This window comes from Dermacentor silvarum, chromosome 1, assembly GCF_013339745.2.
Source record: "Dermacentor silvarum isolate Dsil-2018 chromosome 1, BIME_Dsil_1.4, whole genome shotgun sequence".
Classification (NCBI taxonomy): domain Eukaryota; kingdom Metazoa; phylum Arthropoda; class Arachnida; order Ixodida; family Ixodidae; genus Dermacentor; species Dermacentor silvarum.
The window spans coordinates 36,262,020-36,279,971 of NC_051154.1; the positions used below are offsets into that span (position 1 = coordinate 36,262,020).

The 17,952-nt window shown below is 46.1% G+C and overlaps 1 pseudogene; it reads right to left on the reverse strand.

Moving 5' to 3' along the window:
- Positions 1–16,983: 16,983 nt before the first annotated feature.
- On the reverse strand, positions 16,984–17,638 carry LOC119449635 (uncharacterized; annotated as a pseudogene).
- Positions 17,639–17,952: the final 314 nt, after the last annotated feature.

The following is a 17,952-nucleotide window of genomic DNA, read 5'->3' on the forward strand; positions in this document are numbered from 1 at the left end:
CCTACCACAAAGGGCTAATGCCGGATTTGGAATAAAAAGTTGCAGTTTCACCTGAAAGGAGAAGCATCTATTGCGGTAGCAAATTAGTAGACAGCTATACGAAGTAAGAATATTAGTTTTATCGGCCATATTATCATGTAAACATTGGCTTACTAACTTAACTACTTGTGCGCGCATGACACCATGCGCGCACAAGCAAATGTGAACACTCGCTCAATGACAGTGGAAACTAGCTGTATAAACGCTGAAGTGAGGAAGTGCGGCAGCAGCAGCGAGCGAATTTACCATCGTGCTGCCTCTTGCTTCCACGCAAACTAAGCGGCGAAAACACAACGTGCATGAATCTATGAGTACTCGCAATCTGTCCCCATCGCAGACCACCTTCAAGATAGGGCCCACGCGGCATCGCCATACGCAGCAGCCGCTGGAGAACGCCCTCCTCCCTCCCTAAATTCCCCACGTGGTGCCTTGCGCGCGACAGAAGACTGTGCGCTTCCTCCACGCTTTCCTCCCTTGTGTGCGCGAAATTCAGCCGCCATCGTCGGCTCACTCGCACGATTTCACTCGCACATACAGCATACGGCGGGCGGCGACGATGTTATCGCCCCCTGGAGTTTATACGGAACATCACGGCGACGACGAAGGCAGAGATGCGTCTGGAGTATCCATATGATAGCTATCGCTATAAATACATATTGGAATAGTTTTACGTTATACCAACACAGGGTTGATTGTGGCTGTCTGGGTCTGCGGTGACATATCGTGACCCAGAAATTATGTTAGCGCGTCGATTGGACCGCTTAATTTGAGAACATTTTCCGCTATTATCTTGAGCATCGCACGGGAATATATAGTTCGATTGTAGTTTCACTGATGTTTTCCACTTTACAGGAAAACGTGCCGTGCCGCCGCTCCACCCACTCTTGTATATTCTATAGTATGCTGTAGCTATAAGCAAAACGTGCTTCTATTACGCGCTTTGTGTTGGTTTAGTCTCTGTGTCATCGTGATTTCGCGAAGTGTGCTGCCATGTTCCATTATACCACCAAAATTCAGATTGGCCTGCTGCAAACTGCTCCAAAATTAAATTTACTCAGCTCAAGCTGCTCCAAAATGCAATTTTGTCTGCGCCAAACTGCTCCAAAACACAATTTTACTTGCTCCAAAAATTGCTCCAAGATGACTTTCGGCAGTCCCACCCCTGAATTATGCATTAATTAATTTTCTTCGCCTATGATTGTAACTTGCATTTGAGGACTGCAGTCCAAACTTTGCATTGAGAACTTTCCAATGCGCTCGTCAGTTTGTGTGCCTGAATTAAAAATAATTTTGTTATATTTTTGTACATGCCAACAGTACATGCCAACAGTACATGCCAACAACATTACACCTGGAAACCACAGCAGTAAAGAAAGCAGTTGTGCTTAATGAAGTGTGAATCTTAACACACTTCTAATTAGCATGCCTTCTAGCTTTTACGCTTTTATCATGAAATGCCACACCTGCTGTGGTGGCTTTGGTGTTGCGCTGCTAAACCCGAGGGTGAGGAATCAAATCCCAGCTGTGGCGGCTGCATTTCGATGGGGGCGAAATGCAAGACTGCCCTTGTACCATGCATTTGGTGTACGTGTCACAACCCCAGGTGGTCAAAATTAATCTGGAAACACCTGCTACGATGTTGACTCTTAATCATATTGTGGTTTTGACACATGAAACCCCAGAATGTTTTTAGCACTTTAAAGTTGTCGTAAAATCAATAATTTTTTTAAATTTTCATTTATGTCCAGCTTATGGCAAAGCTCACTTGCAAAAAATACAAATACAGTTGCAGAATTATTTTCAGAGCCTTATATATTTCTGATCCGCTCGATTATTTGGACCTACACAAGTCAGCACCACCTGCTTATAGAGCTAATGTCATGGTTTCCTACAATAACTAATTATAGAGCTGTAAAGCTAATGTCATACTCATACAATAATTACTTGTAGGAAACTCTATGGCTAATGTATAATGGCAACCAAAGCTTTGACTGATGTTACTGGTATTTTGTAAACTTAACATTTTTGTTTTTCTGTGGCATAGAACATTACTGCTGTGACTGCAGAGTCAAATAGAGTGCACCTTGTGGGGTTCAGGTGCGCCCTGTGAAATACCAGATCCCACCAGCCTCCAGAACGGAATCTGCTAAATTTTTAGCAAGGTCAACATCTTGTGTAATTAAATAAATTTTAGTTTTTTTGAGCTCCAGCTGTGGTATTTCTCAAGTTTTAAGGTTTGCAGGTCTCAATTAGACATTTGCTGCAAATTTCGTTATTATTAGGGCTGGGTGAATATTATACGTTTTGAATACTAATTTAATATTGCACTAACGTGTCGTATTCATATTCGAAAATAAACTGTTTGGTATTTTTTAATATCAAACCTAACGAAATATTTTGCAGAAACCAACAGTTTAAAGGACAACTCCGGCGATTTTTCGATGACAACGAATGTCGATGAAATTCGCTGGGTCTGTTCCTCTGAATACCTCCGTCATGTCCTAAAAAAAGCAGGCTTGAGAGTTGCACAGATTTTTTACAAATGAATTTAATCTATTGCCTCGAGCACCCTACCTTACCCCCTCCTCAGTTATAGGCCACATTGTGTATGACGTCAGGAATGGTCCACGCAGAGCATGCCGGGATCATGCAGACGACAGCGACGAGAGCGTGCAGGAGTCGACGATAGTGAGCTAGCGCTTGGCGTGAGATGTTGCTGTCGCGAGAAGTTGCATTCCCTGTGGACGGGCAAGTGATGCGGGGTGCCAAGCGGTGTTGCGTTGTTAGCTGCATGAACTGCAGCCCTCGCCATCCGCAAACACAGTTTGAGCCGATCGCGTTCAGCCGAGGTTAATGAATATTAAAAACCAGTCAAAAGACGAAGGACAAAGAAGAGACGTGGCACACACGACGACTGGAATATTCAGTATGTACCAACTGACCCAGACTGCTACTCTGCTGCAAAGCCGAGGTTAAGCCTATCACAGTGGCCGAGTTCGTGCGTCTGCTGCTGGCGGACCAGACCCAGTGATATCAAGCTAATTAAGCTATTAGGACGAGGAAAGCTGCTTCTGTAGTTCAGTTTTGACCATACGGATTTGAAATAAACCATTCCTCATTTCGTACAGTGCACACGCAAAAAGCTAGAAGCGACAACACGACGCGCAATCAACATCGATCTGTATACGTTGCCGTTCTCGAATGCGGCCGGTCGCACTCGCCGGCGCTTCCCTAAATGAAATGTGACTACGCAGATCCATTGGTGTATTAATACCTATTGTTATGCTGACTCATTATTTAGCTTACGAGGTGCACTGTTTGCCTCGTATCCCAAATGAGCAGCAAGCGGAGGCCCCTTCGATACAGCATGTGTAAACAACCGTCTCGTTCAGCTGCCAACGATGTCATACTTCATGGCATCTGCGTTTCCACAAGAAAACTATACATTCTCTAAATGAGCGTTCATACGCGCAATGTCCCAATCTATGTCTACTTTACGGAGCACTAATTGTGTGCATGAAGAGAATTCGAAGAATGATAAGCAGGCTGCACAACGCGTCCCTACTACGGTCTCCCGCTCGCTGTTTCCGAAGGTGTGTGGTAGCACGTATCAGCGCGACCCAGAGTGATGTAACGGTGCTTACATGCACAAAATCTACGTGTTTTGGTATGTTCTGACATTAATTGATGTCACCGATGAGCGCCTATCTCAAGCGAACGACGTACGAGTGGTCGCTGTACCTGCCGATGTAAACAAATGCACCGGTCGGTGCTTTGGACTGTCAGCGGCGTTCTTGTGGGATACAAATGCGGAAAGTCGTGCTCCACATCTTATAGTGAGCATGCGAAGCGGTTCCTTGAGAGGGGTAAAACACCTAAAATAGCAAGCAGCACGTATATCAGTGGATAGGGCTACCCTTGGTCTTCATGTCGCAGCGCGATATGTTGCGCATGGGTGCTGGCTCTAGTGGTGGAGGACGGCGATTCGTGGCTATTGAATTCTTCTGAATCATAACTGTCACTGTTTGACAGATCCGAATAGGTGGTGCAGCTTACAATGTCACCCGAAGGTCCGGCGCGGTCACGAATAAGCTGAGCGTCTGCTCTTCGTCGGTTTCGTTCACCCCGCGGGCGAGACCGGCATGCGTTGCGCGCCTTCCCCGCCGGGGATACATTCGTGACGTCACACGCAGAGGTTCGCTCAGCTGCTTGCTCCGGTTTCGGTTTCGTTTTGCGCTTTTTTGCTTATTTAAAATTATTTTCTACTTTGCGGAACAATTCTCCTATCAGGTGCGTCACAGGAGGGTCTCGGGAACCTAAATATTTTATTAGCTCGACATGGTCAAAATATCGCCGGAGTTGCCCTTTAAGTCTGGTTTCTGTTCTCTGTCTGCTAAAAAATATGGCAATTATAAGAAGTAAAATAATGCCAAAAGTTTTTGAAGCTATGCTAAAAGAAATTGGGTATAAGCCAAGCTTTGTTTCTGGTTTTGCAGATGAAACATATACATGACATGTGATTTTTACTTATCTGTCATTTAGTGTTTATGGCCGTCCAGTCGTGTGGCAGATTAATTTTTTTTTACGCTACAACCAGTGATGTTTTCCTTGCAACGTGCCATAATTCATGCGTCTACGTTACAAAAGTCTTTCAGCAGCTTTTATTTTTTCACAACTTCGTATCTTTCTTCGGCAACTGTTTGGAGTTTTCGAAAAGCTACTCATACACCAGCCATTCAATCTTGGAAAGTTTGCAATCAGGGTCTAAGGATGTTGAGAGGCTATTCTTGCAGTTTTTTTTTAATGACACTTGGTAACCTTGTTTCAAGCTGATCCTAATTGTCCCTGATAGCTGTCTTTTTTTTCACTAGTCAGTGCAAGCATGGTACCTAATTATATAGAAGTAAATATTCCTGCTGTAAATATGTGGATCTGTGTTTGACTAATTGATATTTTATTCTATGTTCGAAACTTAATATTCTTATTTGATCCGTGCTTTAAAAAATGTCGCAGTTTCGCCCGAAAGGCTAAGCATCAATTGCGATAGCAAATTAGTAGAGAGTTATAAGGAGTAGGGATAGTAGTTTTATCGGCTGCATAAACTTGACACATTCGCTTACTAACTGAATTAACAAGCGTGGTGTCAGCGCGCACAAGCAAACATGAATAGATCACACTCGATGGCCGCAGACAACTACAGTCAAAATGCGGGCGTGGGGTGGGGAAGCGCGGCCGCCGCAGCAAGTGACGGTTCGTGCGGTCTATCGCTTCAACGGAAACTGAGCAGCGTAAGGCACAGCGCATACAAAGGTCAGAGCCGTGTGGATATCGCTTTCAAGACACGGTGCGCGCGACAACACTGACAGCCGGCACAAGCGCAAAGTACAAGAACACATTTGTTGGCAGAGTAGAAGCCGCCCCCTCCCTCCCGCGTTGCCTTCCCGCTTTGCTCCTTTCGGGTGGGAGATTGCGTCGCCAGTTACCCTTGCGCCCGTTTTACAAGATACGCATTTGGTGCTGCATCACAGCGTTGCCCCCCCCCCCCCTTTCCCTTCCTCCCATACCCCCACGGCCTTTCGCGCGACGGAAGTCGCGTTCGCTCTCCGTAAAGGCGCGCGTCCCCGGCATGCTTTCACCCGCACATACGGCGCGCGTCGACGATTTTATTGCCTTTGGACTTTATACGGAACCTCATGGCGTCGACGACGGCAGAAATCCACTTGAAGTGTCCATATAATTGCTCTCGTAATAAAATGTTGATATACGCCCACCTCTAGTTAATATACTTGAAGCAAGTGAGAAAGAAGCATAAGATCAGCGTTTGGGTGCTTGCCAGAACTGCCATTGTATGGTCTTCTGCTGGGTTCTATTTCCTAAATTTGTTTTTCTGGGAACACGTTGCATATGCAAGTTTCCCAAAACGGCTACATGTCTTACAGGTACAGTACATCGTTTTTTTTACAGTGCTTACACATATGTCAAGGTTGAGGTATGTTGTGCACATTTGTTTATGCATTAAACACCCTTGAATAATTCACAATTTTTTGTTTGTTTTGGTTGCTTTTATGGCACTGAATAAACAAGAAATGGGTTCATAATTGATTTTCAACAGACAGAATTTAATGGTGTGCAAAGGTGAGAGGCTGTTATTGCACAGAGCTAATGCAGAAGTTGGTGACACTAAATTAGGGAAACATAGCCCCTTCACTCACGAATTATGATATTGTGTTGATAAATGTAAGAAGTTTGCATAATTTTATGCCGAGGTGCTGCAGACTTCATTAAGACCAAGTCAAGGTGCTAGAAAGACTGCATTTTTATGATGAGTCACCATAATTATAGTGCTTTAAGTATCTAATTATTGTGCACTCGGTAATGTTTCTTCATAAAAAAAGAATTGAATCACTAGTGTGAATTACTTGCACAAGTTAATTATTGGTTGCAAACATTACTAAAAAGAAAAAAAATTCACAATTGCTACAGAAACGTCCCACATCACACCTCCCGTCAAATACTGTAGTGCCTTCTCTAAAGCTATCTTCGGTAGCGATAGATTTCCCTCAGAAGTAAAATGAAGGCACTTAAGGTAAGCAGAACATTTAATTTACCCTATGCTTAATTTTTGTGGTTTATTCCTTGCCACAACTGCACAGAAATGGCAAAAATAAGTCGCGTACACAAATGTGTACATGGTGACTAAAGTGGATAGCTGCATGGGTACCTATTACCAAGTGGTTGCATGATATGTAGAAATCTAACTTAATGATCTTCATGATGTCCTTTGCCTTCCCTGTATTCACTGTTTTGCTAGCTCTGGTGACCGAAAATTTTACTGGTACATTTTGTCTTCACTTACTGGTGCTGCTTTCTTGTTTTGTTTTTTGCTTCCTATGGAATGTATGCTGCCACAAAACATTTTATGGAACTCAATTAGCCCCTTCATATGTAAGTCAAGTAAGATAATTATCTTACTTGACTTACATTTACGTTATCTTGATTACATTATCTTGATTGATTTACATTTAATTATCTTACTTAATTACAATTGAGCAGCTAGGGCATCCCCAAAATTAAGTTTTTAGCATATTATACAGAAGTCAATCAAGTATAAATGTCGTAAGAAATTGAGGACAGGACCAAAAAGGTGTTGAGTTCCAGATGTTTCAGCTTCCATACAGAAGCCTTGTATGTACAAACGTAGTATAGTGCACAACGCTTGTAGTGTAATTCGTAGTGTGTCACTGTGTCAAAAGGGATACACATACATACATGCAAGCACAGCTCGGGGCGTTGCAGCACTTCGCCTCAGTAACAGCAACCGCTAAAAGGTACAAAACAGCGTTTGGAATTTTTCAGTAATTCGATCTTGCGTCAGGGCTAGTGTACTGGAGTTTTCCTCCCGTCACACCATTCTGCTTCCTAATCTGGGCCTTCCTGGAAACCAGTTTTCAAGTGATAATGAATTTCAGATAAGTGGGAAACAAACTACTACCTCCGAGGCTTAAGCTGTTTTCTCATTGTGATCACGTCGGTAGCGGTTGGGCTGCACGAGCGATGTCATCGCTGCCGATAGCTTCGGCTGATGCAGTGGTGCAATGGCTTTTGCAGAAGAGCCACAAACCGGATGTGGCGTTGTAGGAGATGCAGTTGAGGCGGATGTAGCTATCTAGCCACCATAATGTAGCCACAGCAGATTTCGTGGGTGTATCGAGCGCAGAAATTGTAGGGTCAGGTGTTTCAACAATGTTTAAAACCTTGGTGCCGTTGTCAGATGGGAAGAGGACTTGGCACCCGTAGGTACTGCGCCTCAGAGCTTACATGTACTCATCAACCCAGCATCATTCGGTACATAGACCCCGGCACCCCCCCCTATGCGGGCTGACTGGGTGGGGGGCTTTGGTTTGGGCCAACGGTCCTTCCCGGACAAGGGGGCCACTGTGGAGCGGCACTAATCGTGCTATTTCGTGCTTCACACAAACAGCCATGTCGGTCGTCAGGGACACGAGCCCATCAGACCCCTGGATTACCTCGATGGAAAAGGTGTCAAGGCAAACAACCATGGAGACCACAGAAGCCGTCCGCGGTGCAGCGCACTGTTGCGCCACTACCGGTTCCAACTCTGTGTTCCACTGAGACGAACGGAAACACGTGGATCGACTGGCACATGCTGTCCAGTCGAGTGACCTTAGAAGCATGCATCATAACTTAATGGAAAGCTTTCCACCTGACTCATCGAAAATCACAGCAGGGCGAGCCCACACTTCAAGAAACTTCTTCTCGCCTAGGTGATGCCGCTCCCAGGTGAGATGGAACCAGACTTCCTTCCGCGCTTTTCCAAGCATTTCGTGAAGACCCGGTGCCCCTCCCCCAAAAACCACATCACAGCGTGCTAACCAAACTTGGTATGAGCACTCGACAAGAAGAAGCACGAACTGGTTGATCGCCTGGTTAGGCAAAGGGTACAGGAAACGAACGGTTTGTGGACCAAGGCTACATGAAAACAAAAATATTAACTTCAAATTTGAAGATTTGCCATGAAAATTGATATCAACAATTAGAATTCATTTCATATCTCATTCTTAAGTAAGAAAATCCTATTTAAGTATTCTTCCCTTTTCTACCCACCGTCGCCCGATTCATGGCCAATCACTCGTAGTGGGTTATGCTGTACATATATGCACCAAACCCAACCTATATGATGTGAACCAAGAAACCACGTCGGGTATTGTAGATACGTGCGGGGTGACACGGTGCAATTGTGTAGTTTGTGCAGTACCAGCTTTTTTTTTATTTATTATTTTGTGAATGTAGCAGCCACGGTTGGCCTAGTAGTTTCTTTGGGTATTGTATGATACCGGATATTAGCGGACATGATGCGCATGTAACTTTTTAAATGCGAATCATTTCTTGGCGATCATATACCACTTTGAGAGTATAAATCTATCTATCCGCCTATGTCTTGGTGCTCTCATGGTCATTACGTTTACTTGGTATGTACCAAAATTGGCATGGTATGACAAGAGTGTATGACGAACATAAATGATAGGTAATGACATACCTGTCATGTAGGTCATAAAGCCTACGTCTTGGTGCTCTCGTGGTCGTTTTGTTAACTTGGTCAGCTCCCCGCACAGTGCTTCGCATAACATGGATTCCCACAGGGCTTGTGATCTGCCGGCTTTTTTTTTTTTTTTCTTAGTTGTTATATTTTAACTGTATTGTTTAAGGTATATGGCTTCTCCGTGCCTATTGTGCTTGGTTTTCTTTTTTTTCTCGTGCAAAGCAATCTTGTACTTAGTTTTAAAAACGTCTGCACTTTGTTCTTTCAATAAGACTAGTAGATTAAGAACTTGGTTCACTTTGTTCTGCATAGAAAAAAAGAATAAACTTTGTGTAATCAAATGAAAACTCTAAATGTCCTTATGTTCTTGCAATTTTCAAATGTGGTGACAGAATGCCATGGTTGTTTAAATATAGTACTGAATTTATAATCCCGAAAAACTAGCCACACATTTCGGCCTCCTATACAGCGCGCGTTCGTGCCTGCCTGTCTCCACCTTCGTTGCAGTATAGTTTGCGCAACAACATCAGCTCTACATGCACCAATAAGGGCGAACTTCCTTGTAATATGTGGTTTACTGTGCTTGCTTAAAAGGTTAATTAGTGTACTTCTGCTAATTAGCAGCTTTTCCATCACCATTTTTTGAAAAAAAGCGTTAAGGCTTAATTAAATAAAACAACGTGGTAAAAAAAGCGCTAGCGCCTTGAACGGCTAGCCAGCAGAGCGCGCTCTTTTTAAACTTAACGGCTAAAAAGCGACTTCCGGTGCGTCATTACGGAGCGCGCTCTACGCGCTCCCTGGAGACGGTGCGCGAGAGCGCGCGCCTGCTACGACTTCCGGAAAAATGACGTATTTCCGACTCTTTCCACTTATGCAAGTCCGTGCTCCTTGCCCACTCGTTCAGCGGGGCCCACTCCTGCAGGAGTTCCGCCGCCTGGGCCTCCCCTCTGGCAAGGAGGAAGATCTCCTCTTCCCCGGCCGACACCACCTTTCTGCACTTCGAGGCGTCGTGGAGTTCCTTGACTCGTCAGGGCTCTCCGCACGCCTCTAAGGACATTTCTACAAGCGGGAAGGCCTCACGGCCTCCCATCCCACCCCGGGCCTGACCGGCCTGGCACAACACCCCTGCAGACTCTGCAGCACACCAAGGCCTTCCATCTCGGCCTGATACGTGCCGCCTATGCCTGCCGGTTTTGCTTCGCCCAGCCATGGCGACTCCACTCTATCCCTTCTTTCGCTCCCACTTACCCCTCCCCGTTGGCGCTGAGCCGTGCTCCCTCAAGGGCTGCAGAAGATAGCGTCAACCTTTCCCTTTCCCTCAAGAACCACTTATCTTATCATCACTCGTTCCTGCCGCCGCTGCGCAGCCGGGCGTCTGCTCTAAGGCATGATCGGGAACTTCGCGTGTTGGCGCGGTTTGAGCTTATCATTAACCGAAAATGACGGCCCGATCATTACTTGCCAGACGCTCAGGTACGTAACCGAACAGTCGCAGTTTGGCGCCTTCTAGTCGCTAGGTTCATGTGTATGACTTCTTCAGGTCCTCGTGGTATCATGGAAGATGGTTGGGGCACTGCTCTTTGAATTGTGTGTCCGTATATCGGGGCGCAAGGTTGATCGCATAATCCAGGATGCCTCGGATCATAAGGCTTTCTCTCCTCTTGCGATCGGCAATGAGTCATCAGTCAGCATACCGCGGAGCAGAAATAAATCCTCGGATAGGGTACCTCTGAGAACAGCACGAACAGCTTGCATCGCATACATAAGCCGCTGCTGCTGCGTCCGTCACCGCGCGTCAAGTTCTTCTAGCTCTTCATCGTCTATCAAAAACTGCAGGAGGGTGTTTATCGGCGGCGCCATCTTCAAAAAGCGCGCGCAATGCGATAGCGGTCGCGGAAGCAACATAACATTCGCCAGACGGCGCGTTCGAGCGCCCGAAAGTAAAGGGGCTTTACCCGAAAGCAGTCGGCGAAAATCGCCGTTAAGTTAAGCTCCGAAGGCGTCGCACTCGAGCGCACTCGAGCGTGCTCCTTTGGAGTTCGGAGCGCGCTAACTTAACGCGCGCGCCCACTGTAAGGTGCCTCTGAGACTCCCACGTCCACTTCGCCAGCCGCCCGACAGATGGCAGCACCTGTCTGGCAGTCTCGCGTGCGTCTAAATGTCGTACAAAAATCCCTCACGTGACCAGATCCTAGGCACCTAGGGACACGATCATTTAGGGACTTTTGAGAAGGCGCGATGGTGGCGCCAAGTGACGACGGCATGGGATGGCGTGTTCGTTCTCGGCGTGATCGTTCTCTGGCCCGCGCCCACCGCGCGTTGTTCAACATTGCGTGTGTGATTGTGCTTGCGTTGCTTGTGTATTGGTTGTAGGTTCTGTGTTACTTGGCGGAAAGCCGTGAGTAGTGCTTGTGTGGCACTGCGGCTTTGGCCCCGGTGAGCTCTGGCAATACAGAACCTGCGTTGTGTGATCCGTGTTCCTTCACAATGCGGAGGTGGTGACGATTGAAATGTCGAAGTGGCGTAGCGCCTCGGCAGTGCAGTTCAGCGAACCGCGTCCGCCTTTGCATAACGGACGTCGAGAGATATGCTGCTCTCTACAAGTCATAAAAATGTGACTGCGTCGACCGCCCACGGTTCAGCGCTGAATGTGTGGTTCAAGTACTGTGCTTGAAACGAATGGCGCAGCTGTGGTGGCAGAACGCCATGAGGCCTCAGTTCGTGCTGTATGCTTGAAACGAGTGGTGCAGCTGTGGTGGCACACCGCCGTGAAATCCGTGCTGTGCAGACGCTCGAAATATCCAATTCACGTCGGCATCTTGGCAACGGCCAGTTCGCGAACCGGCGAGCGGCGCCTCTGTGCCCGCCCTATTCGGTAGCATCGACGCAATAATATTTACGTAACCAGTCCTTGCTTGACAGACGCCGATGGCGAAGGTGCTGCGATATGCTGCCGGCCAGCTTTGCAGTTTTTCTCACATTAAAAACATGTAGCATATATACATGCCTAGCATGTGTTATAAGACAATGTCTACCATGAGACGATTGTCAGGAGTGCCCCAGTACTGCTCCCAATCTGGCATTCCACGCTTTGCATGCCCTCAGTAATCATGATGACAATGTGGGCCCATTTTCTTCAAAGTGAGTTGCTATTCTGTTTGCAAAATGGGGAGGCTAGCTAAGCTGGTCTGTTCTTTGTGTTTTGTCAATTTGATGACAAATTATTGGCAATGTTATTTTAAGGTGCTTTTAAAAGATGTTAAGCCTACCAAAAAATTCCACCAGTGGCAGTGTTCTTTGGTGGTGACAGAAAAGTGAAACTGCAGACGACCAAGTTGGCCATGCCCGCATTCTTGCAAAATTTAAGAGCAATGTCGGCACCCACAACCTTACAACTGTGATTGAGCCATGGATGGCCACATGCTTTCTGCACCAATTATAGGCCCTTACGCAACATCAGTGAAGAGCCAACAGACCAACGTACTGTGTTCCCTTCAACCTAGGCAGTCTACAGTTCATTGTTGTCGCAACAGCTGATCGCCCCACAAATTCACAGCCTGTGCCTTCTGCTGCTACTACGGTCAACTCGTCACCCGTGCACAACACACTTCTAGTTGCCCTAGTGGTAGTGCCGTTGCTTCTAAATATTGAGTAACCACACATTGTAGGCTACAAGGGCATTGTTGCACTGCATCTCATCTCCATGTGTGTTGTGTTGCTGTTTGCATATATGTCCTTGTTTGATAAGTGCTCTGAATTTTTTTCACTGCTGCAATGTCTTGACTGCACTATGGCAGTGTTGTATGTACTATCGATTAACCTCCATATACACAAGTGCTTTGATCATCAATCTTCAAAAATGCAACCTTCATGCTGCTCCTTCCTTCACAAGAAAGCGTGCATATTAAACATTATTCTTGCCCCAACTAGAATTGGTAGGTTCAATTTGGTCACCTCACCAGACATATCTAATCCGCATTCTTGAGTATAGCCAAAACTGTGCTGCACGTTTAATCGCCAGGGATTGCAACCAATATTTGAGCGTATCTAACATTATGTTGTCATTGTCACTACCATCCTTGGAATCGTGCCAGAATGTAGTGTCGTTTTGTCTGCTACATAAAATCATTAATAGTGAGCAGTCGTCCACCTTGCCTCTTGTTTGTCCATCCCACACATCTAGGTGCTTGCACAATCGCCTTAGCGTCCAGCACATTTTTGGTCGAACTAATGCCTTTGACTTGTGTGCTTTGCCACGTGCCATTAGGCATTGGAATGGTCTTCTCGATAACATTGCTGACATTAACAATACTGTAACCTTCAGACAAAAAATCAGTATGTTTGGGTAGTGTTCAAGTGGTTTCTATTTCTGGTGTATGTAACCTTTTTTATGTAATTATGCAATCGTACTATTCACTGTATAACCCAGCTTTCTAATGGTAGAATTTTACTTCACGATTTTATAATTTGTTATCTTTAATTTATTGCGTTGATCTTGTGTCGCTGTTTATATTTCTAACGTTGTATAACTTTTTCGCTCCTTTGTTATGCGATGCCCTCCCCCCTCCACGCAATACTCCTTCTGGAGCCTGTGACGTAGATGAATACATAAACCAGATAGCACTACTGTTTCTTGTGAAATCAAAATTGTGTATATTGTTGTGGTTTTACCAATAGAAGCTCTAAATCGTAAATTGTTCTCCTGCAATGCCAGCAACGTATCCATAACAGGCCAGTTGTGTATATTGCCTAGAATTATCGTTCTTAGACCCTGAAAAGTGTGGAATATCCTATCTTCCTGTCTGTCCGGGTCTTTATCCATTTTTCCGTAAACTTGGGTCACTGGGTAATCCATGGTATAAGGGGTAGAGCACTGGGGCTGTTGTGCTGAGGACACCCAGTTTGAAACAAAAATAGGTCACGAGGTATGGGCCGGGCCGCTCATCAATGACAAAAAAAAAAAATTTCTTAGGTGCTGGGCAGATTCGAATCGAATGTCAAGCACCGACTTAGCGGCAACCCTGCTAACAGGCGTAGCATGTCCAGAGGGACTCGTGAGAGAGGAGCCCGACTCATACATGACTGATCTCTGTGGTGGCAATACAATGTCTTTACATTGTTTCAATGCTATCGTATTAGCATCGGCATCATTGTGAAATGGGTTGTGCCAGAATTTTTCTTTCTAAATTTATTCGCCTGTACCTATGTGCCACAGCTGAGCTTCTATCTCAACATTAGTCGATCTCAACTGAAGTAATGTATATATAGCCTTAGCTATAATTTCTAATGCGCATGAATGATTCTCACCAAGAGTAACAACCGCATCAATTCCATCACAATCTGCACCTGCATTATCAAATATGTTATAGTGAAGTGAGTCTGCTACAACTGAGGATCGAACATGTTTTCAGTTTCAAGCAAACCATGCCAGTCAATTTCATGAAAGTGGCATTACAGAATTCACAGGCATTCAATTGCACAATGCATGCTTATAGGCAATTTTATATTCAGTTCATGGCAGTTGCCATCTTGGGCTGTCGTAATCTAAATTTTGTGCATAGTGACGTCAAGTTTACTTAATCGTGGAACGTTAAAAACACCTGTGCACTGACTCTAGGTTGTTACAGCCAGAAAAATGGGCATGTGAGCAACCATGGTAAGAGCGCCCCAAAGCTCCAGTATAAGGGTGCCTGCATGCGCTCCCCCCCCTCCCCCCCTTTCACCATTCAGTGCAGAGTAGGGAAAACTGGGTCATTTGCAACTGAACAGAAGTTACAAAAAAAGAGTTCCATAGAACAATTTACTTTATTTTTCATTAATTGTACATAATGACGGAAGTCTGCAGTCAGGCATTCCGCTCACTAAGGCACATGGAAACAAAACAGGAAAACAAAAATGAGTAGCTCATGAAAAATAAGCCCTCGAACATGCAATATACATCCATCACCTGTGCACCATCAGCCCGATTACAACTTTTCTATTACTGTGCAAATATAGCTGTAGCCATTTGCCTTTGCACACTCAACTTCTTTCAGTGGTTTATGGGTTCAATTTATTAGATATCTTTAGTGGCACACCTAATTTCCTTTTTTTTTTTTTTTTTGAGAAGCTCAATCACCACATACCTGTGATGCTTTGTTTCCCAAGCACCAAATAATGCCAGCAACCTCATCACATTATCATGGCAATCTCTTAAAAGTCACAATTTTATTTGGTCGTTTTGACAAGATTGCCAAGCTGATTAAACATGAATTGCACTGAATCCTTCTATATAATCTCAACTCTTTCCTTGATTGGCACCAGTATATCAAGCTTTAAGTTGACAACTTGAAGCATCACTTTCATATTCTTCAGGATAGGTAGGTTATCTTTATGTTTGCTTGGATTGTTACACATTATTGATGGCAAGCGCCATGAACACTTCCAGATTTTGCGAGAACTTTCATTTTTCAACTTCTATTTCATCAGTGACTCCACCACACCTACCGGTGTGATAGTTTTCTTTGCATGCAAGGAGTATGTTATACTTTCACAAGCATCATCCAAATGTGGTTCACGTTCAAGGCATTCACCAGACATGGTAAAGCAACATTTGGCGGCAGTTGCAGCAAATAGAGCAATGTAACAGTCGAAAAAGCAACCAATCTGCGATTGTACAGCAAAATCCCATTTTTGCAGCTACTCTGACGCCACTGCTGTAATATAATATGTAGAAAACAGACAGCCTAAGCTAATGATCAAAGAACTGCTCAGTGACAACAGAAATTCAGACATGTGATCAAACAACCGCTCAGTGATCCACAGATCCAGACGTGATGCTGCAGCAACTGTGGAATTCCTTTAACGTGTTTTCACAGTACACCCATGTGCACAAGAAATCTAACACTATAGGGTATACCATTTGGGCAGCTGCTTTGGTGCTGCTACCACTGCCAAAGTCCTGCACCCCTCAGTCAGTCAATAGGCACTGAAAGTACTGGATTTGCATGCAAGTAACACGACCACAAATATGATGCAACGAGCGGCTTTTGGTCTCTCCTAAATAAAATTTCATGTGATTATATGTGTCACGAACCCGAATATAATGCGAGGCGCGTCCTGAGGCTGGAAATTTCAAGGAAAAAAAGGCAATATCCGTGAAAGTGAGCCATCAAGTATAGGGTGTGTCCTTCTACATTGAGCTTATTCCAATGACAAAATTCAGTGAGGCACCTGACACAGCCACCAACTCCACACCCCCTCACCACACATTCGTGCTGAGCCCCAACCCACACGATGGACTCCCATGTCTCATGTGAGCAGTGAGTGATAATCCTAACATACAGCTTGTTTGAAAGCAGAACCAAACAGAGTTCTGCAAACGCCACATTCGAGTTGAGGCTATATTCACAGCATAGCTGCAGTGCACGCTTGCTTGCTGTAGAGACTACCATCATAATAAACATGCACGGCATTGTTGACATTGTAGCATCGCCTCAGCGGGTTAAGATACGATTTGTTGCCCTTTTTGCACATAAGCACGCGTCTATATTGTGCGAAATTAGGGCACCACAGCTGCACCACTCGTTTCAAGCACAGTACTCAAACCACACATTCAGCGCTGAACCGTGGGCGGTCGACGCTGTGGTGGGAGGGTTCGAGCCGAGGCGCCGAGGAGGCAGGCTGAAGCCCGAGGGGCCGCGGAGTAAAGACACACGCTCCGAGTCCCCAGCAGAAGTGCCCCCCGTTTATTCACAGCACAGCCTTTATATGCTACATCCTATAGAGGCGCCTCATAATCGGCTTAGCACTCGCGCCCTCTACATCCCCCCTTTTGGGAAAGTACAGAAAGCAACCCTTGCTCTCAGGTATACAACGTAATGACAAATGTCTCATGGCACGTTCTACAAGTTCAGCCGCACCGGCGGCCTAACACAACGTCCAGACCGAGTGCGTACAACTGACCCAGGCGGTCTTGAGGGAGTAGCCGGGGCAACCGGTGGCGATGCAACTGGTAGAGGAGTAAGTGCCCTGGGAGTTGGACTGCTGCACACAGGCTCTGGGCGAGTTGGAGTCTGTGGCAGGCTTTCAGATCCTCGTGTCCGTGGACTGGAGCTGCCGAGGTCTAGACCACCTGATGACGGAGACTGCTGCGGAACCAGATGTCTCCGGTTGCGGACGAGAGCACCTGCATCCGTCTGGACCACGTAGGAGCGTGGACGCTGCGCTGGGCTAAGAACAGTGCCAGCACAATCTGTGTCGCGAATCCACACTCTCTCTCCCTCCTCCAGGGGCCGCAAATCTTGTGCAGCATGTCGACGGTCAAAATCTTGACGCTGGCGACGTCGTTGGGTAGTGTCACGCCGGTGGAAGTCGGCAGCGTTAGGTTGGTTCTGGAAGCAACGCGGCCATGGGGACCGGAAGGCGAGTCCTGAGGCTGCGCCCCATGAGCAGCTGAGCAGGGCTGTACCCGGTCACGCCAGGTGCGTTGCGGTATGCCAAGAGGGCCAAAGGCCAGTCCGGAGACTTCTTGAAGAGTTCCTTAACCGTCCGCACCATACGCTCGACTTCCCCCATTAGACTGCGGGTAACTGGGACTGCTGGTGACGTGGGAGAATCCGTAGCTCTGGGCGAAGACGCGGAATTCTGCCGACGAAAATTGAGGCCCATTATCGCTGACGAGGGTCTCTGGGATCCCATGCCTTGCGAAGACACTTTTGATGATGGAGATCACCGCTGTAGACGTCGTCGAGCGAAGGGACAGCACTTCAGGGTACCTCGAGTAGTAATCTACGAGGAGAAGGTAGTCGGCTTCTTCGTGATGAAATATGTCCACCCCGACTCGCTCCCAGGGACGGCTAGGCGTCACGGTA